Below are 23,912 nucleotides of genomic sequence, written 5' to 3'. Positions count from 1 at the left end.
TTCTCCATCTGTGTGTCCATCCATCCAAAGAACCAGATGCTCTGAAAATCACTTCATCCACCTCTTCTGATTTATCCATATCTGAAATATGTTGCTACCATAACTGCAGTTTTCAGCCCTACAAGCAAAGCCAGCTATTGACCTATCTGGAGCTCTCAACTGTTTAGTCATTTGCTCAGGTACAGCATTTTCTTTATGAATCATCCATTTGTATTGCCAGAACTAAAGGGAAGATGGCAAGTTTGCAAAACTTTTTTTTTTTTTTTTTTTAAATAGAGAAAATGAAATAATTAACTGAGAACATTAATAATAAAAACTCATAGAAAGAAACCATTTCACCAAGGCCTAAGTCCAGACAGTGTGCAGATGTCACTAGGATGAGAAGCTAAGTTATCTATGCTACACAGATCAGGAACTCTGCCCAACTTAGAAAAAAAATCTTCATTAAGCTGCTTTAGAAGTAAAGGAATCTAAATAATCTAAATTGTATCCTGCTAACATACATAACCAGGAAAAAAATACTTCTGGTTTACATCTAGCAGAGCTACACTCCTCACTATATTACGTTTTCAATTTGTGCAACAGTTTGATATGTAGCATAGTTAAGAATCCCATGATTAATTCTGCAAATAGTTTACATTTTCAGTCCAACTACCAGAATGCTAAGAAAATTATAGATTTGTTTTAAGAATGCCTATCACTAATGAGCGAATAGTTCTGAAATTCGCTGTTTTCTTTTACCCAGGAATCTTGTTGAAAATTCCTCAGATTACAGAAAAGTACTTTACTATGAGTCAATTTTAATTTTAATGATAAACAGAAATATTATAGTGGCAAGTCACAGAAGCCAATAAAGGTTGTTGATGAATAAGACTTGCAAAATGTGTCTTTGCATTTTAGTAGCTTAATTATTAATATATATATTTCTTAAGATAAATATTCCATGACACAAACAGTGAAACTTCTTCTCTGGGCAACTATTTAATGCTGGAACATCTGTGTAAGCTGAAGTTACTGACTCCCAGCTGTTTGTTACCATTACTCTTTTGCCAAACATTGCTAGCCCCATAGAAGGTGGTGTAGCTTAGCCAGCAGAATGGATCACACAGGTATTCCCTGCCTCATCTCTTTCAGTATAAAGTTAGCTTGTTAACTTAAATTCTACCCTTCATACATTTTGTAGAATGAAGTGGTAGAATTTCTGCTGAAGACTCAGTTCAATGTTAAATACATTTTGCAAAATTTTAAGAATTGAGCACAAAGCCCGTAGGACTTTTAAACTCATCTTGATGTTTGCCTGAACCTTTCTATCCTGAAGCAGCCCTAAAATGTGGGTATTTAAATGATTTGCTTAATTAGAGCTAAGTTAGATCTTTGTTGCCAGGTATGAAGAGCTGCAGCAGTGAGAATCAAGAGCAAAACTCGTTGAGACTCCTACGGCAGCAGAAAAAAAAAAAAAAATAAATAAAATAAAAATAAAAAATCAGGAGTGGCCATAACACTACACAGCATTTTTCTGCAGCTACTCGTTAATGCTCTTATGCTGTGTTGATATAAATAGGCACTGAGAATCTAACAAAAATGTCCAGGTAGAAAAACAACAATTCTGTCAGGAGCTTATTCTATGTCTTAACTTGATCTTTCCTCAAAGCATCCATCTAGAAACTGCAACATAATTGTTTTGTATTCAGAAATGATGAAGAATTTGGATCCCAGTGTAAAGCAGACAAGCAGATATGGGAACATAAGAATTATAACTATACTTTATGCAAAGTTTGCACATCAGTTTTGACATCTATCTCATGCTGATGTGATAAATTGACTAAGAAGTCCTGTGAAAAAAAAAACAAAAAACTGAGTAGCTATGAGGAACAGGATGAGATAGGTAGATAACAGTATTATAACGTCTTCTCCATTTGGAAGCCTTTGTCTAGAAGTATAAGATTGGTCCCTATTGGTTGCAGCCATCATCGAGCTTAGATGTCTTTGTATCAAGAAACTGTGCCCTCTTTCTGAAATAGCAATAATCTCCAGTTGCAAACTGCACCACATGAATACAGAATGAAAAGTGTGTGAAGGGAAAAACCTCCTGTTCAGAGAGTATCTTATATGAAGTAAGCAGTGCCTTGCTAACTTGTAAGGCCTAGATAGCAATATGCTTGCTTGGTGGTTTTTTTTGGTTTTTTTTTTTTGGTTTTTTTTTTTTCTTTGTGTTGTATTTTTGTTTTTAATGTAGGACAGAGAACTATTGGATTTAGTCTTAGCTACATTTATTTATAAACGCTGAACCTGATATACAATCTTCAATAAAAGCTGTGCTTTTATATCTAATTTCCCTCTTTCAGCTGAGACATTAGCATTCCTTATTCAACATTCTTCTCTCTCAAGCATTACCTCAGATTAATTGGCACTGTATAAAATAAGTTGCTGGGTGCACAATGGTAACCATGGTAGCCTTCATACTATCTTCACAATGCATATGTAATTCAGTTCTCAGGAAAACATAATTAGTATGTAGCATAATATATTCTCTCTAAACACATCACCATGGTATGAAATACACACAATCAAAACAAATGATGCCTACAACCTCCACAGAACTGGGCTGCCATTACTGAGCAGCTACGTTACAAATGAATATACTGTTAAACAGTCTTGCTGCAGCATCCCCAACTTGCATAATGCTGCTTCTTTAGCCATACTTCTTCTCTTTATCACCAAAAGGTGGCAATGTTCTACTTAGTATCAACCAGTCGTAAAAACTCAATTGAGCAGTACTCACACAGGAATAGAGAAATCTCTTTCCAGTCAAGCCAGAAAGCTATGCGTCATTAACCATTGTGCTTGCTAGGCCAGTACTTCGATGATGACACTTTCAGATAAAACTGACACAAGTATTGAAATACTATTCAAGCAATAATCCAATGAGATGAGTGGAAAAACATTCATGTATATTTTCTTAGGAGGAAAATTAAAAGACATATGCAGCTTCAGCCAAATTAATGACGTTGTCTTCATGACACAGCCCTTACTGCAGACTTTTATACAAGACAGTCACTGGTATGCAGCAAGAGGAAGCTTCCCAGAAGATGCCATCTATCCACTTGAGATTTTTGCAGATGCCTATGTGAAGAAATGCAATTAACTCATTTGAAGTGACCTCCATAAATGACTTGAGGACTTGCCAGTCCTGCCTATTGAAGACATCCTAAACAACTGCCAATGAAGCTTTTATACCACACCCACATGGACTGCCAGTACACATAACAGTGTGGAACAAATAGTGTGCAGCTGTTATTTTTCTAGTTAGTCCATCAACAATAATTGCATTTCTTCTTTTAATGAAATAAGTTAGGAATGTTTGCTGCCCCTAGTTCTGGGCCCATTCCTATGATTGCTGAACACAGGGTGTCCCACACCCAAACATTCAGATTCTACTTTACTAAAATGCTAATAAGAAAGCTAATGTGTTTTTATTGGTGTTTCATGGGGAGATAATTACTTTTCAGTATCAGCAGTAAACTGGGAACTCCTACTTATTTTGTATGAATTCTTATGTTATTTAGGATGACTGCTTGTTAAAGCAAAAGCTAGTGGTTGAAGAAGAAAGCAAGACAGGAAAGTGAAGAACATCATAGAATCACAGAATCGTTTGGGCTGGAAGGGACCTTTAAAATCATCTAGTTCTATCCAACTTGATATAAGCAGGGACACCTCCCTCTAGACCAGGTTGCTCAAAGTCCCACCCAGCCTGGCTATATTAGTTAATCCTTTGTTATTTTCCAACATGTAACAAGAAAAATTTGAAATTGTTATGAAGATTCTAGAGCATGCATTATTTTAACTAATACTGTTTGGCCATTCCTTCATACCAACAATGTGTTGTGGATACTTCTAACAAATCCTTGTGGTATGCTAACGCTGTTATCAGAGCAGAATAAACAAACTGCGACCTTTCTTCTCAAACACTGCCATAACAGGTGATGGCCTTTTGTCTCAGTCTGCTAACACAATGGCTGTGGATTCCCAATTTCAAATATTTATGTTGAAAGGTGGCATTATTACCATAAAATTCCTGTCAGACACATACTGATCATCCACATGTGTCTGATTCCACGCATTCTGACTTCTCAACGTGTGGGAGAAATGAACAGAAACTGCATTTCTTTAAAGTGACATTGCTATAAAAGAATTTTTCAAGTAACAGTCATTGATTTCAATCAAATACAAACATAAAAAAATAAATGCCATTCTTTATTACCTTAATGCTTAAGTAGAGATATCACACTTTTCATTTCTGGTCATTAGAGCATTCAGTTGGCAAAAGAAAAGAAAAAAAAAAAAAAAAAAGAAAGGAGAACTAGTGCAACAGCAGAATTTTTTATGGAAAATACTGCTAGTTCAGGAAAAGCTATTCATCTTCATGTAGGAAATGACAATTATTTCATGCAATTAATTTAGATTACTTATCATCAAATAAATGTTATATGGCACTAACTTTACATTTTTCTTAAGAAGATAGAGTATTTTATTACATTCTTTATCATCTAATACCAGTCATGTCATGAATTCTAAAAAACAGATTTGAACTAGTTCTAATAATTATCAGGCTCAGTGAAAGTGGATACTTTCACTTGAGACCAGCTATCTTGGGACACCAAGAAAATGAGAATCAGTGATCACAAGTGGAACTGAAACAAAACGATACTTTCCGTTTCTGGTTTAAAATAATAATAATAAAATAAAATTGAAAACAGAAAGATCATTAACATTATTTGCCATATATTATACATTCTTTTCATATTACAAATTCAGATTTGCTTTAAGTAAAAAAGCCCAGGCAACTCTTTGTGACCACCAAATGCTTTGAATGAAGTCTATTAAAAATAGGTTACTGAGTCCTTGGAATAAGAGCCTTCATAAAATGTAACATGAAAAGCATACAAAACACAGAAGTGAGGTAAAATGAGTAACTTGATCATGAGAATGGTAGTTTGGTCAAGTCAGCTGTCCCATAGTGGCTGGCACTAAATGTCTGTGAGGAATCATCTACATATGTATGTAATAGAAATACAGCAGAAAGTCCTATTACTGCACAAATTGATATTATCTAATCAGTAAAGCAGTAAAACACTGATTTTTTTAAGTGCCATTAAAGTGCTGAAAACTAATTGTCATATTTGTTCACTGTTTGTTATTATACATCCTATTTATTCATTCGGGTTACTCATTGTTTGTGAAATTATTTGACTTTCATTTAATTACTGGAAATTCAAAATGCCTGAAAATAATACAGTCATCCTTTTCAGAGAGTTTCTCTTCAAATACTGATAAACCAAATACTTACCACTGCCAAGTCTCTACTTTTGGGTAGTGAATATATATGGCATGTTTAATTAGGAAATAATCTTAACAATCTCAACAATCTTAAGCACTGCAGGAATTTCTGAAGAAATTGTATGGCCAAAAACATGAAAAATATGAGAAACTAAAAAGATTAGAATTAAAAAAAAATATTTCATCTATTGAAGTGCAGTCAAATGATGGCATTATGAACAATATGAGGGCTCCACAGAGAGTCACACTTCCTACTTTATTATTTTGGTCCATTATATTAGAGGCATATTTTGGTGGTATGGCAGTAGAGGCTGAACCTTCCCACCAATATTCCATTACATGTTGTTGCTGTGTGACAGATGGCAGCAAGGAGTGGTCTGACAAAATGGCGTCTGACAGTGAAAGTGCAGATGGAGCAAAGGTGTGCCACTGAATTCCTCCATGCAGAAAAAAAAAGTGCACCCATTGGCAATCACTGATGCTTGTTGAATGTTTATGGAAACCAAACAGTGGATGCGAGCACAGTGAGTCAGTGGGTGGTGCATTTCAGCAGTGGCCACAGTGGGTCACCTCCACTAGTGCATGCTTTTATGAGTACAGCATGCAGGCACTTGATGAAAACACATAGCTCGTGGTGATGACTATATTGGAAAGCAGTGTTTTGTAACTGAGGATTGGCTCTACCTAATAGTATTATTGTGTCCTTCGTAGCTGTCATAGTTTCTGTGGAAATAAATACAAGCATTATTTTGGAGAGCCCTGCATAGGTATCACCATGACCAGAATTTCACACCAGAAATCTTCCATAAAAGTTGCTCTGTTTCTTCAGTCTTAAATACCAAGTTTCAGAAACATTATCTTTAGAGAGTTCAAATGCAATTCCAAGGTATAATACAAAAGAAGATGTTTGTAGACACTAACTCAGAAATAGACAGTGCAACTCAAGTATCCTAATGATCTGCACATCAGGAAGGTTTTATGCAAAAATTCAAATCACCTCCAATATTTTCTACATAATCTCTATATTTTTACACTGCAGAAGAAAAATGATATCAGCAAGACAACAGGAATATTCTCTTAATACCTTCAGCGTATTTACCTTCTACTTTCTTTGTACCTCAACTTAAAACAATTCTGCAGAGTTTCCAAACATTTCAAAAGCATTCAGAAAGCACTTAAAATGTTTGGAGTTATTTTCCTTAATTTGTGAGTGATCAAATTATTTGTAGAATTAGTCACACATTTTGCAGTTCCCTTGGTCTGTAAATACAAATCTAGGCTCCTGCTAGCTGCCACGTGATATAGTCAATCCCATGTCCCTAGAGCTGAAGCTATAACCAGTCAACACATAGCATAGATAAAGAATCACAGAATATTCAATGACTGAACATTGAATATGAATTCAAGTTTCAAAATTGATATTCAAAATACACTGCAAAGCTTGTGGTAATTCATATTTAGAGTTTTATCTTCATTCATCAGGATGAAAATCATGTGAAAGTCTTCTAGTTAGCTTTCAGATTAAAACTCAAGTTTCAACAGCTCAACAAGTGTAAAATACTTATTTCACCTTTTTTGTTAAGCAAGATGGCATTAAAGAACCTTTAGGATAAGTAAGATGAAATAGGAAATAGAACAGTTCAATACAAATGAATATCCAGGGAGACAAGCAGTGGCTTATGGTACATGAATGATAAGGTCCCCGTTAGAAAAATAGATAATGATGGCAACTCCCCAAAAGATGAGAAAAGGCAGAATAAAAAAGCCCATCACTAAGGTGAGTTCTGAGACTCAGTGACTTCCTTTTACTAAGTCACCTAGAATGTGTACCCCATCTTTTAGCATTTCTAATTGCCACCAAGTTCCCTGGTGCTGCTACAGAATGTTTTGTGATAAAAAGTTATACACCATTACAACTCCACTTAAGCATACTGTTCTAAAGTATTATTTGCACATAATTTAAAAAGCAGTAATGATCAAGTGTGTTGCCATTGCGAAATAGTCACTCAAAACCCAAGTCTTTTCTTTAAAATACCTGGGTTTACAGATCATGTCAATTTTTCACTAGAGCTATGAGTTGTCATCCAGGGGAAGCTGTCATTTTACTGACACACTGCAACATCAGCTCGAGGGTAATTGTGCAGCTTGGAAAGCAAAATATTCATGTCCCATTTGAATGCATGGAAAAATTGTAAGGCAATTTGTGTTTGGTTAACTTAGTAACATAGCTTGTATTCTGACATATTCCCATGGGAAATGGAAACCCAAAGATACATATGCATTACACAAAAAGACTTATTTTGGATATTTACTACATTATTGCCACTTACTCAGACAAGAAATTTTCACAAGTAATTCACAGTCCTTTAAGAGGCTTGACTCACTTGACTGTTTACTGCAAGTCCATAGGCAGTGGCTTCTGGAAACCAGTGGAAAAAGGCAATGGATCAGATACGACAGTACCGTATCTGAAAATTGACACATGCAGGCATTGATTTAAGAAGCAGTAGGAATTACAAATCGCAGAACAGTTTATAAGTAGCCATTGGTTTCTTTTCTTCCATTTCCCTGAAAGTCCCAGATTTTGCCAAGCCAACATTTTTGTCAAAACCAAATATTGTGTAAATCTGCCACAAGTACAAATTGTCCAAAAATTTAATGAATCCACATTCAAGATTGAACACCCGAAATTTTCACCAAGGTAACAATGTCTGTACAGAGTGCTTAGCTTGTATGGGGAAAAAAAAAATAAAAATCCTCAAACTCATCAGAAACAAAGTGCAGAGAAGCTTAGTCCACTGTGCTAAAAGTTAGGAGCAAAGGATTGTAATCTCTCCTTTTTCAGTTACAAGGGTGTCCTTGGGAACGGATCTGTTTTGTACTGATATTGCTTAATAACAGCTGTTTGACATTTATTTTCCATTATCCCAACACAGTAACATGCTATGCTACTTAACTCACCAACTCTCTCCAACACAATAACGTATCCACCATGAGATTCCTTAATGTTTTAACAAACTTGCAGTGACCTGGGACTTCATGGCTATTACAGCTGCATAATCCAGCTGATTAACTCCTCCAATAAATAGAAATCATTACAACACCATTGCTATCAGTATTTTAAACTGATATAACTAAACCCACCTCATTTTACTGCCAAGACTAGCAGCAAAGTTTGTCAGAATTTGACCTTTCCAGACAAGCACTTAAAGTAGCTGTTAAGTAGAACTGGTCCATTTTTTCACCTAATGACAGAGCTGTTAAAACTACCACAAGAGTGCAAATCTAGGATATTTAGAAAAGAGAGCAAGCATTAATTAGAAACGGTTTCACTGATCTTGTTTTTTCTTATTATTACTACTATTTTTTAAAAAGTGGGGAATAAACTGGATGACCTCTGAAAAGTTCAGACATAATTTTCTATGATCTGTAGTTACCATATCACAAGTGGAACTGAAAAGAAAGTTTACTTATATATTAAAAATTAAAAGCCTATGTTCAGCATTTTTAGGCAAACCTGTAGTAGTTCAGCAGATATTAAGGCTGAACTCAGCCTTGTGACCTATTCTTTCCTGGTTCTTCCTCAGAAACCTTAATGAGCAGTAACTCATTCACCTTAAACACTTGTCCAATATTTCTTGCACAGAATCACCATGGAATGTCTTTGAAAAAAGGAAAGAAACAACATGGTTTTTATCTTACTTTTCATTTCTCTTCAGCTGTAAGTCGTGTAAGCTAACAGTTGCTTCGTGAATGATTAACCTAACCCATCATATACTTCAAAGACACAGAAGACGTAAAATTTGAGTTGTAAATTCTGCATTTTCACTGCAAAAACAGTGAATGGCAGGATGACTTTCTTTTTGCAATATCATGCTGATTACATTCTCTATGAATATGAAAATCTTAATCAGTGGGACTACCCTAAATATTCTTAAAGACATAAGCCTCAGAGGAATAGACCAGCCTATACTTTTGAGAAGAAAATGAAATTATTAAAAAAGATAAGAAATAAGCTAGAATAAGTATGTTGTGATTATCTTTCAAAGAACACACTCTTTACATGGTACTCTTGTTCCTAACATAAAGTAACTGATATGCAACAGGAAGTCAAGGTCGATTCTTTGATTTCCTGGGATTATTTCTCTTTTACCAGAACAGCTGAAATATACATACAGTGTTTTTGGTTTTGTTTGCTTCACAAAGGAAAGCTTGTATTTCCTTTCTCTTTCTCTAAGACAGTATACAATCAGGCTCAAGCTGTGGACAGCACTTTTTCTCTGCACTGCAGTTATTACCAGGAGCAATACTGGCAGTCAGATACAACAATATAATCCAGTTCTCTATCCCTTAACTAAATCCATATATTAATTGGTGGAAGACAATACACTGAAAATAGTCCATATTAAAAAAAAGAAAAAGGTTTGCTCTAGTAAATTTTTAATCTACATATAAAACGTAGAACAAATAAACCCAAAAGACCATTTAATAGAAGAAAGAGATGTTCATATTTTGGAAACAACATTGGGAAGATTTACAATTCAGCTTTCAAATTCAACAGACTTACAAACCTAAAGCCCCTTTTTCGAACTACATTTTACGGTCATGTAAAACTTCTGGAATACAGCATAGTGAGTAATCTGTACAACTCAGATTGCACTCAAGAATTTGTCTCTTTGTGCGTTGCTTAGAAAATTACCATTCTGCTTGTAGTTCTCTGTCAGTCCAGAGCACACTGCTGCAAACTGTCAGATAATGTGAAAATGAAAGGGAAAATTTAAGTTTTGCATTAAGTTTTGCAGAAGAAATGCTTCCTAGTGTAAGAAGTACATTTCATGCACAGATAACAACAGCAGGAGCTTCTAAATATTTGAAACAATCCATAAGCAGAGACTAAACTTACATCCAGGACAAGGCACAAAGCAAAATGAATCAGTGAATGTTTTCTCATCCTCTTCCATTTGTTCACAGAAGAGCATTAATTTGTCTTTTTTTTTAATCTAACTTTGAGTAAGTGAGGCCATAGTAGTTTTTTTATTTCTTTGTTTTGTTTTGTTTTACAATTAGCTCCAGCTGAAATTACAGATCAAAAGTTTACAGAGCTCAGAAGAAATGCAGTCTGCTATAGCCCTTTTTAAGTGCTATCCTTGTCTTCCTACTTGTTACTGTTTAAACACTGAGGAATAAATCCTTTGAAACCTCGAGGGATGAGTGGGATCAGAAAACATCTACCTGTCTTTAAGCAGACTTGTTACAACTGAATCCAGGTAGAGAAGCAGAGGTGACACATAAATGAAAAATAGGAGAACTGTGATCAAATCTGCAGCCCTGCTTAACTTGCTGGCTCACTGATGCTCAGGCAAGTGAGAGGTTTGTTGGCTACATTGCCAGCAACTTCTTATTCAAATAGCTGTAGTGAACCTGCCTTACCCAGCCTGACAGTAGCCTTGGATATTAGCAAATGAATTAGTTTTCAGTAAGCTTAAGAACTATGAGTGAAGCTCAAGGTGAAAGGAAATGCTGAGGTGAAGCTGAATCCTTACATTGTAAGGAGAGAAAGAAAAAGATATACCATAACCATAACAAACCACTACCACAAACCAAACTGCAAAAGCAAGCCATTAACCTTCAAATTATAATTGAAAATAACATATTTAAATCCAGTTTATCAGCTGTCTCATCACTTATTGTTGGTGTAATTTTCAAAGTAACCATCATGTGCAAGTTTTCATTCAGTCGCTTTTATGTCTTTATTTCAAGACTCCTTAAATGAAATCCACAAATAGTTTACGTTAGCCCCTGCTAGGCACCTGTTCAAATCTTTCTGGTAGAATGTATCTCAAAAAAGAAATTGTAGTTATTTCCTAAGGAGTCAAAATTGAATTGCATGTTAACTCAAATTTCTTCACTCTCTTTCAGAAAACTTACAAATCTGAAAAGCCAGTGAAATCCATTTTGACAAGATTTGTTTTAAAAATAGAATGTCAAACTTGGGAGCAAAACAAAAACATTTCTTTTTTCTGTCCCTCATTTCCACTGCCCTTGAGAAGGATTAAATTATGTTGCACATACAATACTTGCTTATGGAGATTCAAAAGAAAAAAAAAGAAAATAAAATTTAAAAAAAAAAAAAAAAAGGCAGGAATTCTTAAGTTGCCATTAAGGCAGTTATTGTAAAATAAATGGAAATAAATGATGTTATATAGATGAAACAGAAATAACACACAGGAATACAGAACACAGTAATCACTTCTGCTGAGTCCTAGCAAAGAGCAGCTTTAAAATCACTCTGACGGTATTTTAGAATGAGGTACATCAAGGTGTGACTTCGCATTTGACTTTTGGCACAAAGGACATCAGCTATCTGGTAAAGAAAGAAATCAGTTAAGTGTTAAGTAATAAAAGCAAAGTGTTGGCAAGGATTTTTCAAACAATATGAAATACTGTTCCCTGTACTTTATTTTTCTTTATTGAATGCTTCATTCCACATCTTCTATTTTGGTAATCTGTTTTCAATGAACTTGACCATAAATAGAACATGAAAGGTAAAAATATTCTTAATATGACAATTAAAAACTTCCTGACATGAAAGTTGTCTTGAAAAAAGTTGCATATCTCAAGAAAAGCCAGCAATTGGCTTAAAGCTCTCTCTTCCTTTGACAAGTTTACTAAAATAAAATATTAATGATTTTGCTATTTTTCATGCAGTCTTTCTCTTGTATGTTCTTATAAACTCAGAGTATAGCATACTGATCTTTTTAAAGGTAGGTCTCAGGCCTCTAAATCATGTTCTGGGTTACAACTACATTTAAAGATTACTTTTATACACCATACATATAATTTCGAGTAGTACTTAAAACATTCATCCAAATCAACAAGACCAGGGGGTATTTGATAGTTCAGAATTCTTGGTGGCATGGTAACTGTCAGCAACTGTGTTCTATTTAGCAGTCAGTTTCATGTGTATCTGGAGAAAATACTTCTAAAAAAACCCACTGAACTCATGCTCCATTGGGTACAGACCAAGGTATCAATTAGTGGTAGCAGAGGTATTTAATAAAGGTGTAGTCCAGCCTCTACCGAGAGTTTTTGTGAATATGAAGGTTTATTTCACCATCAGTACCAGAAGTCTGTAGTAATTACAGCCTCCTCTCTCACCCAGAGAACAAGTTTAAGAATTCAAGAAGTACAAAAGCTAACACCTCTTACGTGGTATTCACTTCTAGAAGGAAAGGTAAAAAGCTGCTGGAAGTGTAACACTGGAATGGGATGAGAAATAAATTCTGAGTCAATTTTGCCTCAAGGCTTTTCTCCTTTATGATGGAAGCTGGGTTAACGTAAATCAGAGTTAACAAATGAGTCCCTCACACGCTCAGGTTACCACCACATGCACATACTACTGATAAGTCATTTTTAGACTCTTCATAAACATTTGGATTTGGATACTGTATTATTTCAGGACATATTTTGTCAGAAAATAATTCTGCATAGAAAACTTGTTCTCTGGTACTTCAGTATCTGTGTGTGCATTACAGTGAAGTAGTGCATGAGAAAATCAGGATTGCATTTTTCAAGATGTTTTCACTGTACCAATTATGATCATTACCTATCAACTTTGCCAGAATAAAGAGATAAAATGAGATAAGTAAGAAATAACATAATGGCAGAGATAAATGAGACAGTTCACGAGTATGGAGTAATCTCAGAACAGAACTAAACTGACACTCTTAGTGAAACAGACACAAACTGAAACTTCAGTTAAAAGTCTGAAAAGAGAAGAAAGTAGCAGTTACATACAAATGCAATTAAAAGATTAGTTAAGAATGTTGATTAAAACACTTAATTGTTACACAGACATTAACAAGAATTCCTAGAGTCTGGAGAACTCTGAATAATTTTTACCATACCAATCTTTTTAAAAACATTTTTAACCATAGAAGATGTCTGCTCATTGAGAAATAGAAGGCCTGCTAGTACTCCAGGGGCTGAAGTTACAATGCAAAATGAAATCTTAGAGCAATTCAGATTTTTAGTTACTAAAATAATTTCACAGAAAAGAAAGCTTGTATATTTAGCAGCAAGCCATTGAAATTAAAAACAGAAGCCACTTTGAAACAAATGATGTCTTTCTTTAGTGAGCAAATTTTGTGTAATTGCGCTTCTGAATGGAATTCAGCTTTTAACAGAAGATAAAGTTCTCATTGAGCGATGCAAAATATAAAGTACAGCACATTCACTCCATAATAAAAGACACTCCCACTACACATATATTCTAGAAACCAAAAGCTCGAGAAACTACAGCATTATGATTCAAAGGCATTTCTTGTCCTTACTAAATCAGGAGACTGTTGAGACATGAAGTCCTCGCTGACTGCTTCTTTGAAGGACATTTTAAGTTATTCTCTACTACTTACACTCATTTCACTATAATGCTATTCCCACCCTGTGCTCACGCACTGAAATCAGGCAGCTTGTTGAAGTAGAAAGCTACCGCAATCAATGAATTCAGCCAGATTAACTTAATCCTGTCAGCTCTGTAGGTTGCCCCACAGAGAAAACCAGATGTTTTCATGTTTTCTAAAGGGAAAACTTAGTCTGGTTGCCATTTTTCCCCAGGTCTCTCCCTGCTATGAAATAACAGATCCGTCACAGCTTCAAGATGAGTTGATTAAACAATTCCATGGCAAGGATTTCAGCCCAGTATCTCCAGTACACTTACTTGAGCAACAGTTCATTCCCTCTCTCATGTGAGCTATTTACCACACTCTGTTCTTTTGTTTGTTTTGAATTATTTTGTCTTTTCTCATTAAAGACATTTGCATTTCTAGGGAAATGTGCACTTGATTTACATATTTGTTAAATGTAAACAGTCTTGAGTATTGGTACGCTAACAGAACATCGCACTTTAAATAATATAAAACTGTCTCATAACAATTTCAACACATCTCTGAGGGTAAATTGTACAGCTGTTCTGTGATATGCTATTATTAGGAAAATTACTTTGATGTGAGTCAAAAAGACACAGAGTTACAAATAAAATATTAACTTTTTTTCTTTTTTTTCTAACTTACTACAGAGGAAAGAATTAAATGGGCAAGGGGAGAACATATTATAAGTCAAGAGAGATCTTCAAAATAATAGATTTAAGAGTTCCATTGCCCTGCGCACACTGCTGTGCTACTGCCAGATTTGCAGAGATGCCTCTTGGGAGCTTAACTGTCTAACCAAAAGAAATCCTGTTGAGTCGGGACATTTTGAAGATTTGAGTGCTTGCTACTTCAATCCAAGACTTTCTTTGAACTCAGTGGAATTTTACATGATTGCCTTGTAATTCTCCTTTCAATAGAGAAGAACGTACTACACATAAAAAGGAGTTTCCCACAACTCAGCCCCTATTACTGTCAGTTGTATTGCACAGAGCAATGGACTTTCACAAAGCCTGAAAACTCAAGGAATGAAAGAAAATAGCATTTTATAGTAATTTTGAATTCTAGTCATTTCATATCATGAGTTCTAATAGGTATCAATTATTTTGTTATCTGTTATCATATATGTAAACTATATGGGGACAACGTTCTCTCAAACTAGGATAAAAAAAAATATTTAAAGATAACATAGCCTGTGGTATTAACCAATCTGATGCCTTTCCATGTTGCACATGCACTTCTGTTCAAAATGACTTCCAAAGGCCTGTTCCCAGCTCTCCCACAAGCAACACACAGCTTTTGAAATTATTTTCTGAAAGACAAATAGTTACCCCCTCTTTCTGTGTCCATCCTTATGTTTTCGTTTGCATACAAGAAAATCAGTATCAATACACAGCATTACAAAATATTTATCTGTAGATAAGTGTGGTGCTCAGAAGCAGTTCTTATTTCAATAAGAGCAACAGGACATTTGGATGACTTCACTTAAATCTCAAACTTGTCTGCTATTTTAGGATAAAGGACTCACATGATAAAGGATACACAGTTCACTACTTTTTTCCACCAAGCTGAAGTCTTTAATCCTAGAATATTCATGGATGATGTGCAAACCATGCACACAGAAGTACTTCTGCTGTGAATGCAAGAGATAGTGAAGAAGATGGCAAGGACACAGTGGCACTATTTCTTTTATTATTTTTTTAAAGCTGAAGGACACACTGGGAATGAGGACATTAGACAGCTTGCCCAAATAGGAAGATTTCCATGATGAATGCAGGCAAATTAGCACAGAATTTTGTGAAATACAAAGCTGCTGGCAGACAGTGGAAAATGCCAAGGCTGAAGTACACAATTTATTCATGTATGCATCTTCCAGTGTTGCTTGCTTAGTTTACTGTGAGGTGACTGCAGAAAAGGATCCTGCAGAGGTACAAAAGTTTACAGTGGTAAGTGTAGTGCTATAAGAACTTTGTCTCAGATTAAATAGGCTACAGGCAGCTACTGAAGGAAACAGCAGAAATCTAGGACAAAGAAAGAATGCATTTGCCTGAGAACTAATCCTGAGAAACGGAGCTAAGGAATTCCAGGTACTGAATTGCAGCAATATTCTGACATTAGGAAACTACACAGTGATAATAAATTATATTTAGAAGTAATGATAAGGAAACATATTAATGCTATCTTGTAATATCCATCCTCTCTCAGATACTGCCCAGAAATGCTAGTAATATTCTGAATTTTCATTATTTTATCTTCCAAATCGAAGTATATCAAAACTGTCATGCCAGAGACAATTACATATGTCTGGCCCAACTGTGATTAAGGATTCCTAATTACATTAAAAAGGGTTAATTACATGCAGAAGTCATTCTCTTATGCTTCCAACCTCACAACTTGTCCAGACACTAAGACTAAATTTCCAATGATCAGAGATAACCTGGATATTACAAAGTTGAAACAAATACACAGTTTACAGTTGCCAGACTTCATCATCTTCCTTATCTGGAAAAAAATAAATTTAACCACTTACATAATACTTCTGCTACTAGACATTCATGGGAAGTACAAACAAAGAGCTTACAGCTGGCTAGCAAGCAAAACAGTCTCTTTGGCTGCAGCTTGCTTTGTAGAAATAGCTAACTATTACATGCATATAATAATAAAATTTCCTTGTTGTGATTTTATATAATGTGTAAGAACACATATGCCTTCCTTTTCTTATGTCAGTTACTAACCACTGCCTCAGCTTACAAAAATATGTGCTTTTCCCTCTAAAACACGATTCTTTTGTGTTCTAGCATTTTTTGCTTCACAGAAGAATTTCACTATTTCTAGTGGAGCATTTATAAAGCAAATATACAGAGCCTGCAGTCAGCTGGATTTCTGCTTGTGTGTCAGCTGAATCTATTTTTTTCTGATAGAGTCCATAGAGTTGATAGCTGCATTCAGATAGCAAAAAAGTAATAATGTGGGCAGACTATGAACAGCTAAGGGAAGTTACATCTATTAATGGGCATGGGTTATCGCTTTCGAAATTTTTAAAGCAGAATATACTGAAACAATGAGTCATTAGTCGAGAAACCAGTTCTGCTGCAGGAGGACTTCACAAAAGCCATTATCACCTCAGCAAAGGAGGTGAAACAGAAAGGTGGAGCTCTGACTCAGCAAATTAATGCACTAGCACGTACTACCATAGACCCTGGAACTCTCGAGGCTGATTTTTAGTTACAGTTACAAAATACAGATCCTCAAAAGTGTTACCTTGTAGTTTGCAAAGAGCTAGAAGTAAATTATTAGTTAAACGAAAGGAAAAAAAAAAAAAAAAAAGGCTCTGGAGCTAGTTGATAAGTTGATACAATCCCTACGCTCACTAATAAGTAGCCTAAAAGTCATTCGAATGACAATAAGAAAGAAAGAAAGTGAGGTCTCAAAATTCATCAGGAATTCTGATGTCCAATTGAAGTGGACAATACGGTAAATAGAGAGAGGTAACATTCTCTGATAAGAATTCAAATATGGCAAATGACCCGTGAAATCATGCATGATTAGGGAAGTTTGCCTCTTATGCTATAACAGGTAGTTAAAAAGTTTTCTATTTACTTTTCTCCCAATGTGGGTTTAGACAATGACATTTCTAATTCACACACCATAGTGTGAACAATACACTCAATTTCATGCTTTACATGAAAATCTTGAATCTTCTCATAATTATTACACTGCATGCAGAAATGGGCACGTTTGATGGAAATGTTTCTACATACAGCCCCGTTTTGTCCGTATATTGTGCTTATACTCCTACTGGGTTGTTTCAGTTTTTTTCTGTACAGAAAAAACGATCAATACTACACGCACCATGAACTTCACCATTACTGTGAAAACTGAGATCAACCAAAAGTACTGCAATAGTTCTTTATCATTGCTCATTCTTCCAAAATAACAACTTTACATAACACAAAGACTTAGAAGAGCTGACTGATTTCTGTCCTGTTGTACTGACAGCCTTTGGCATAGGCAATTATGACTCAATTTAAAAAGCCTGAGAGCACACATTTGCACATGAACACTAGAGAAGGGCCAACTCCTTTTTAATCAGCTACTAAGCATAACAGAATGGCATTTGAGTTCAGTCTGGTCATTCTTCACCTTCCAGATTATCTCAAAAAAGCAAAAGCTAGCAGTGAGGCAAATGAGAAGTTCAAAAAATGAAAATGGAGCAGAGAAGAAGCAGAAAGGGACTGAGCAGATGCAGCAACTGTAAACTGCAGCTGAGTATGTTAAATACTGTAAATCTTATCCAGACAGAATACTTACTCTAGATGAAGTAGCACTTGCTTTCACTAGAAGCTATTTATTTTCCATGCATCTTTACAAAAAGGTGGAGGAGGGAAGTTGGTACATTTTATCCACTTAATTCAGACACAGAGTGACAGCATATTTCTCAACAGCTTCTCGACAAAACAGTTAAAACCCCATCATATTAATAATATGGGAAATACTAAAGTTAATAATACCAAGGTTGTTTGGTCATAAATCTAGAAATTCTATCATAAAGAATTTGATGTAAGGCCAAACAAAACAGTGTTGTAGCATTTCTTTCCCCTATATTTTTTCAGACTGGAGAAGAGAAGGCTGTGAGGAGACTTCACTGAAGCCTTCCAGTATTTAAAAGGTGACTATGAACACAAGGGGAATCAACTTTTTACTTGGGTACATAGTGATAGGAAAAGGGGGAATGGCTTTAAGCTCAAGGAGGGAAGATTTACATTGGATGACAGGAGGAAGTTCTTTACAGAGAGTGTGAAGAGGTGCTGGCACAGGCTGCACAGAGAGGCTGTGAATTCTCCATCCCTGGAGGTGTTCAAGTTGGATGGGGCCCTGGGCAGTATTGTCTAGTACCAGATCTGGAGGTTGGTGGCCCCGCCTGGTAGGGGAGCTGGAACATGATAATCCTTGGAGTCCTCTCCAACCCAAGCCATTCTATGATTCTATATGAGCAAATTTTCCTTTTTTATTCCTACAATACAATAATTAGCTATATAAGGAGCAATACTGTCTGTTTGGTGAATCGTTCAACTCTGAGGCATGGAGACAGTATAAATATATTCATCCATTAATACTGATACACTAATCTACTTCTGCAGATGTTTTCCTTATCAACCATGAGGTTTCAGACTAAATGGCTGGCAACACTTCTGCTGTTAGTTATACTCCTAAAAGAAGAGAAAATGATGTCAGTAACCCAGCCCTTCTGTGGTAACAAGTGAAGTACCCGTAGACATTGAGACTCCTCTTCCACTGTCTCTGGATATACTCTTCAGCACAGGGCTTTAATTTGCAGGACTGTACTGTATTGCTTTCTACATGGAAAATATTAAGTTGTGCTGTGAGATCAAACTTCCTTCCAAAAGAACATCTGCCAAGTTCTCCAACAGATTTTCATACTAACAGACTGCCCTCTCACAAACAGTTAAAAACAAAGAAAACATTTATTTTTCTTTCTATTGAATATCAATATTGCAATTAAATTATCTACTGCTATTATCTGAACATGATATTGAAATAGCCATTATCAAATTCAAGTCTGATGTCTTTCTCACTTCACGAAGTGAGTGTGCTCAGGAAGAAGCACTGCTTCACAGGTTTTGCTGACAAGTTTTACCCACTCTACACCTGTAATCTGCACCCCAATCATCTAACACAGCAGACAGTGAATGCTGCTACTAAAGCTGTTCCAATTTTTGCTGCCACTGGAAACTGTCACCACAAAGTGTCACTAGCTGATTTGTAGAATGGGAAGACATTTTGTACTTTGTCTGACACAAGGGTACTTTCAGTAGCTTTTTCATCTTTAGGAGGTAAAAGCTGAAGAACAACACTGTTGAATTCACAATATTTAAAGAACTAAAAAGCAATTTAATTGACTATGCATACATTTGTGGTGCTGATGTTAGTACTCATTTGAGACAACTTGCTCTGGAAATATGAAGAGAGCTGGCAACACTTGACATGTCAGATCTCAACAGCTCAGACAGTGCCTATGCACAGGAATTGTATTACTTGTATAAAAATAAATGCAGGTGGCACAGATGGTCATAACTCTTTAGTATATTACTTTTGCTACACTTTCCCTTTTCTTCCTTTTGCCTCTGAAGTTATAGTCTTAAGAAAAAACTCATATTCAATCAAGGCCAGAGAGGTGACAGGACATATGTTGGGGAAAGAGGATGGACTTTTACTTGGTTACTTTTTTTCTCAAAGGGTCAGACAGCAAAGCTACATTTTTTCTTGTCCTTTTTTTCTTTTCTTTTCTTTTTTTTTTCTTTTTTCTTTTTTCTACTATTAAGCTGTTACAAATGATATTATCCATACAGCTCCAGTCTCTGTTGTGTGACTTTTCTCTTAAATTGAGAAAAAATACAACTATTTATAGTTGAAACAAATAATGCTTTGCATTACTAATTGTATAGGTTACAAAATGTATGTGCACACAGTATATATACATATAAAAGTATAATCGCCATAATGTGGTTATAATCAAAGTCACTTGATAAAACAATCCCTTTTCAAATGATTTTCCATTAAATTGAAACTCCTTTGACATAAGTTATTTGGGGCTTGGTGTACTTGTATTTCAATGAAAGGTAAGCTGGCAACAACATTTTATATCTACATAATATCTAGTGATCAGTTAAATTAGAAATTGACTTTCTCCAGCAGACAATGGGGTGATGTAGAGAACCAAAATGACTATGCAAATCTAAAATCATTTCTCTGGTGGGAACAAAAGGAAGAAAGGTACAGCTCATGAACTGGAGAAAATATATTACCATTCAGTTTCTACTTTTTCCTTTTCAAATGAAAATCCAAATAATACTTCTCAAAATACTGATCAATTTGAGCATTTGGGAGTTCACATATTAGATTCCTCACTGGGCAGTAGTGCCAGCCTACTCATACGATACCAAGAAAATGATGACATTCTTCACTTTTAACTATTTAAGCCAGTTATGCAAAATAATTACATGAGGTATGTTGTGTCTTTTTTTTTTTTTTTTTTTTGCTATTATTATTATTTTCTGAGCATCTATTCTTCAAAAGAGGAAAGCTGAAATAGGAGTGAATGAGTATGGATTCAGACACATTCCTGCTAGCAGCCTCAAAGCACTGTCAGAAATTCTTGCCCCTGTATCTTTCCTTGTCTTTCTTTTGGCAACACAGTTTTCAGTGTGTTAGAATAGTGCAGTGCTGGGAATACGGTTCTGTCATCCTTCAACACAAAAAGGGATAAACAAACAAACAAACAAACCTGTCCATTAATTTGTACTTGTGGTATATGCCAGTCATACCACTTAGAACAAGTTCTGAAAAATCACTGCAAGGTGACTAGCAAGGCTTCACTGTCTCCTTTTTTTTTTTCTTTTTTTTTTTTCTTTTCTTTTTTTTTTTTTTTTTCCACAGGTCTATTCATTGGATGGAGGCTTATTAACAATGAGCAAAATATCTACTCTTAGACATTAGTTCAAAGTGAAAATATGCCAAGGAAGATTCAGTTGGCCAGCTTCTCTGCAGGACCTTGCAGGAAGGATACCGTTGCATACCCAACGGGAGACATCCTGCAGAGTTACTACAAGTTTTCAATAGAGTTTCAGTCTGGATATGGAATTTCTTCAAGTGAATGCACCTCTGACATCCCTCAAGCTACTTCTTTGCAAGCCTATAAGTGCAATGCTGGTAACATAATGAGCTCCCTGCAGACTTCTTCCTAACACATGCAAAAGGATGCAAAATATAAAGTAATATTGCTAATTAGGCAATGAAAAAAAAAAGGCCTATGATTCTAGTCCCCCAAGCAGCTGGGCTACTCCCTTCCACTGAGGTCACCAGGATGACCTTGTCCCTTCACTGCTTAGCCCTACAGCAGAAAAACTGCACTGCATAAGTGCTTACATGGTTTTCTGAAACTCAACTCTCAGAGCTGCTGGAAGACTAATGTCTTTTTACAGGAACTTTCTCTACTATTTATGGATATAAGCTTTCCAACAAGTGGCCAGCTCTTTTATTGATAGTTATATCGATGGCTTAAATGCAGAAACAGAAAACAAAGACAAATTAGTGTGGCACATATTGCTGTTTACTGTAGCACATTGATTAGAGAATGGTCAATCTACAAAATCAAGTTACAACTACAATGCCCAATGATCATCTCCTTCCCAAAACTCATAGGATTTTATAATTTAACCTACCTTATACTCTCAGGGTTACCAATAATAAATGAGACTTATCTCTACACATCATAGGTCTCATGCTAAAATGTGAATGAAGAAATGCTTATTAAAAATCAGAGTGATCATTCAAAATTGAATAATCCTGAATGAAGAGAGACTGGGAGGAAATGAGAAGCTGTGATAAATGCAATATATTTCTAAGAGAACACGGAAAGCTTCCTTCAGGGAATCTGTTTTTCAGGGAAAACAGTTTATCTGGCAATGTTGATACAACTGAGCACAAACTTTCCAAAAAATTGTGGACTATGCAGTAAAATACTGACACAACAGCCTGAAGTGCTTCTCTAGAATAAAGGAAATCAAAACTAAACTGATAGAACTTTTACTTTCACACATAATTAAGAGCTGTCATGATTCAGGCAAAGAGTTGCTGGGTGTAGCATAGTAACTGTGATATTCCACAAGGGACAGATGTAATAAATAGTGAAGATCTTTAATAAAAAAATAGCTGCCTCAAGAATGGAACTTCTGTCCCTGCCACCTTCCTAAAGCATGTAGAAATCTGCTATGATAATTCAGCTTAAAAGCATGTAGAAATTTTGCTGGATGTTTGCACATAAATTTATAGAAGAGAAAGAATAAAGAGATTACAGAAGAGATACAGACCAGAAGAACATTTTGTAAGTGGGCCCAAGATACTTTAAAGAAATCAGTACCTACTTGCAAAAGACTCTATTTATTATTTGCAGTCACATCCTTTACTTTCTCCATCTGAACCATCTCCATACACATGCTACAGCCTGCTTGACTCAACATTAACTGTATTTTCTCCTCGCTTCCCAACTTCTAATAACTTTCAAAGTACACACATCACAGAAACCATCACAGTACAGTATCATTGTTATTCTGAATGCATGTATTCAGAGTAACACTTTTCTCCTCTGAGACCAGCATCTCCAGTGGTATTTGTATAAAATGGGTCCAGTGCCAATAATGAATGCACATGCATTAATCTTTCCTTGCAACATGTTACCATTCAGAATGAAATTTCTCACTGCTTTCTTTTGAGAATTGTTTGATGCCTTAGACATATAACACTTGTACAGAACCTGATAAAGTTTTTAACTATTAAGATATAATGCTTTGAAAGATGACCCTTAAACCAATACTTTAAGCATGATTTTTTTCCTGCTATTGCTGAAGGGACATTTATCAAATGCTTATTAAGATGGTTGTAGAACAAAAAAGAAAATGATGAGTCCTTTCTGCAGTAGGATTGATTTTTTTTCTTTCCTTAACACAGTAACATTCATCATCTTCTTCCACCCATTCTACATTCCCATATTTTCTTCAAGTGATGTTTTTGAAGTTGGATGTTTAGCTTCTCCATTTTATCTTCCAGCACAACTGAAGTAAGATAACAGTCTTACAGGAATCTGCTAAATTTTACAACTGTTTTCTTCCTTGTCTTTTCATAATTCTACTTTCTTCAACATGCTTACAGTGATTTCAAACACCTGCATTCTGTAAATGATGCACCGAGTTTAAAATTATTTTATTAACAGTTGTGATACTTAGCTGGATTGAACAAAAAATACAATTGAACATTCCTCTTAGATGAATAAAGAGGACTTCAGAAGAAGAAGGAAATTCAGCCATTCAACAAACAAGTTTCTTTGGCTCAAGGCATATAAATAAATTTTCATGAGCACCCTAAAAAAAAGTCATACCACTGATTTAGACAGTAAACTCGTTCCAGTTCATAGCTTTATAATAAAATTTCATGTTTTACGCCTAGGTTTAATATACAAAGCTTCTGAATTTTGATGTGGAATATAATTCTTTTTTGTATGTCCAATACTCTCTGCTAAGTTTATGAATCAGCTCCAGAGCTCTGCTTTCCTCTCTTCTGGGAGACAGGATT

General features: G+C 35.4%; 1 long non-coding RNA gene across 1 annotated transcript in view; it reads right to left on the bottom strand.

Moving 5' to 3' along the window:
• The window catches only part of LOC107312710 (uncharacterized), a 120,231-nt gene that overhangs the window by 29,012 nt on the left and 67,307 nt on the right, over nt 1-23,912 (bottom strand). The window lies entirely within an intron of this gene.

The sequence above is a fragment of the Coturnix japonica genome, chromosome 4, assembly GCF_054131305.1.
Source record: "Coturnix japonica strain WE chromosome 4, WE-NBRP24, whole genome shotgun sequence".
Lineage (NCBI taxonomy): Eukaryota > Metazoa > Chordata > Aves > Galliformes > Phasianidae > Coturnix > Coturnix japonica.
Note: the sequence above shows the minus strand (reverse complement) of the source record. Positions and strands in the feature narration are given on the sequence as shown.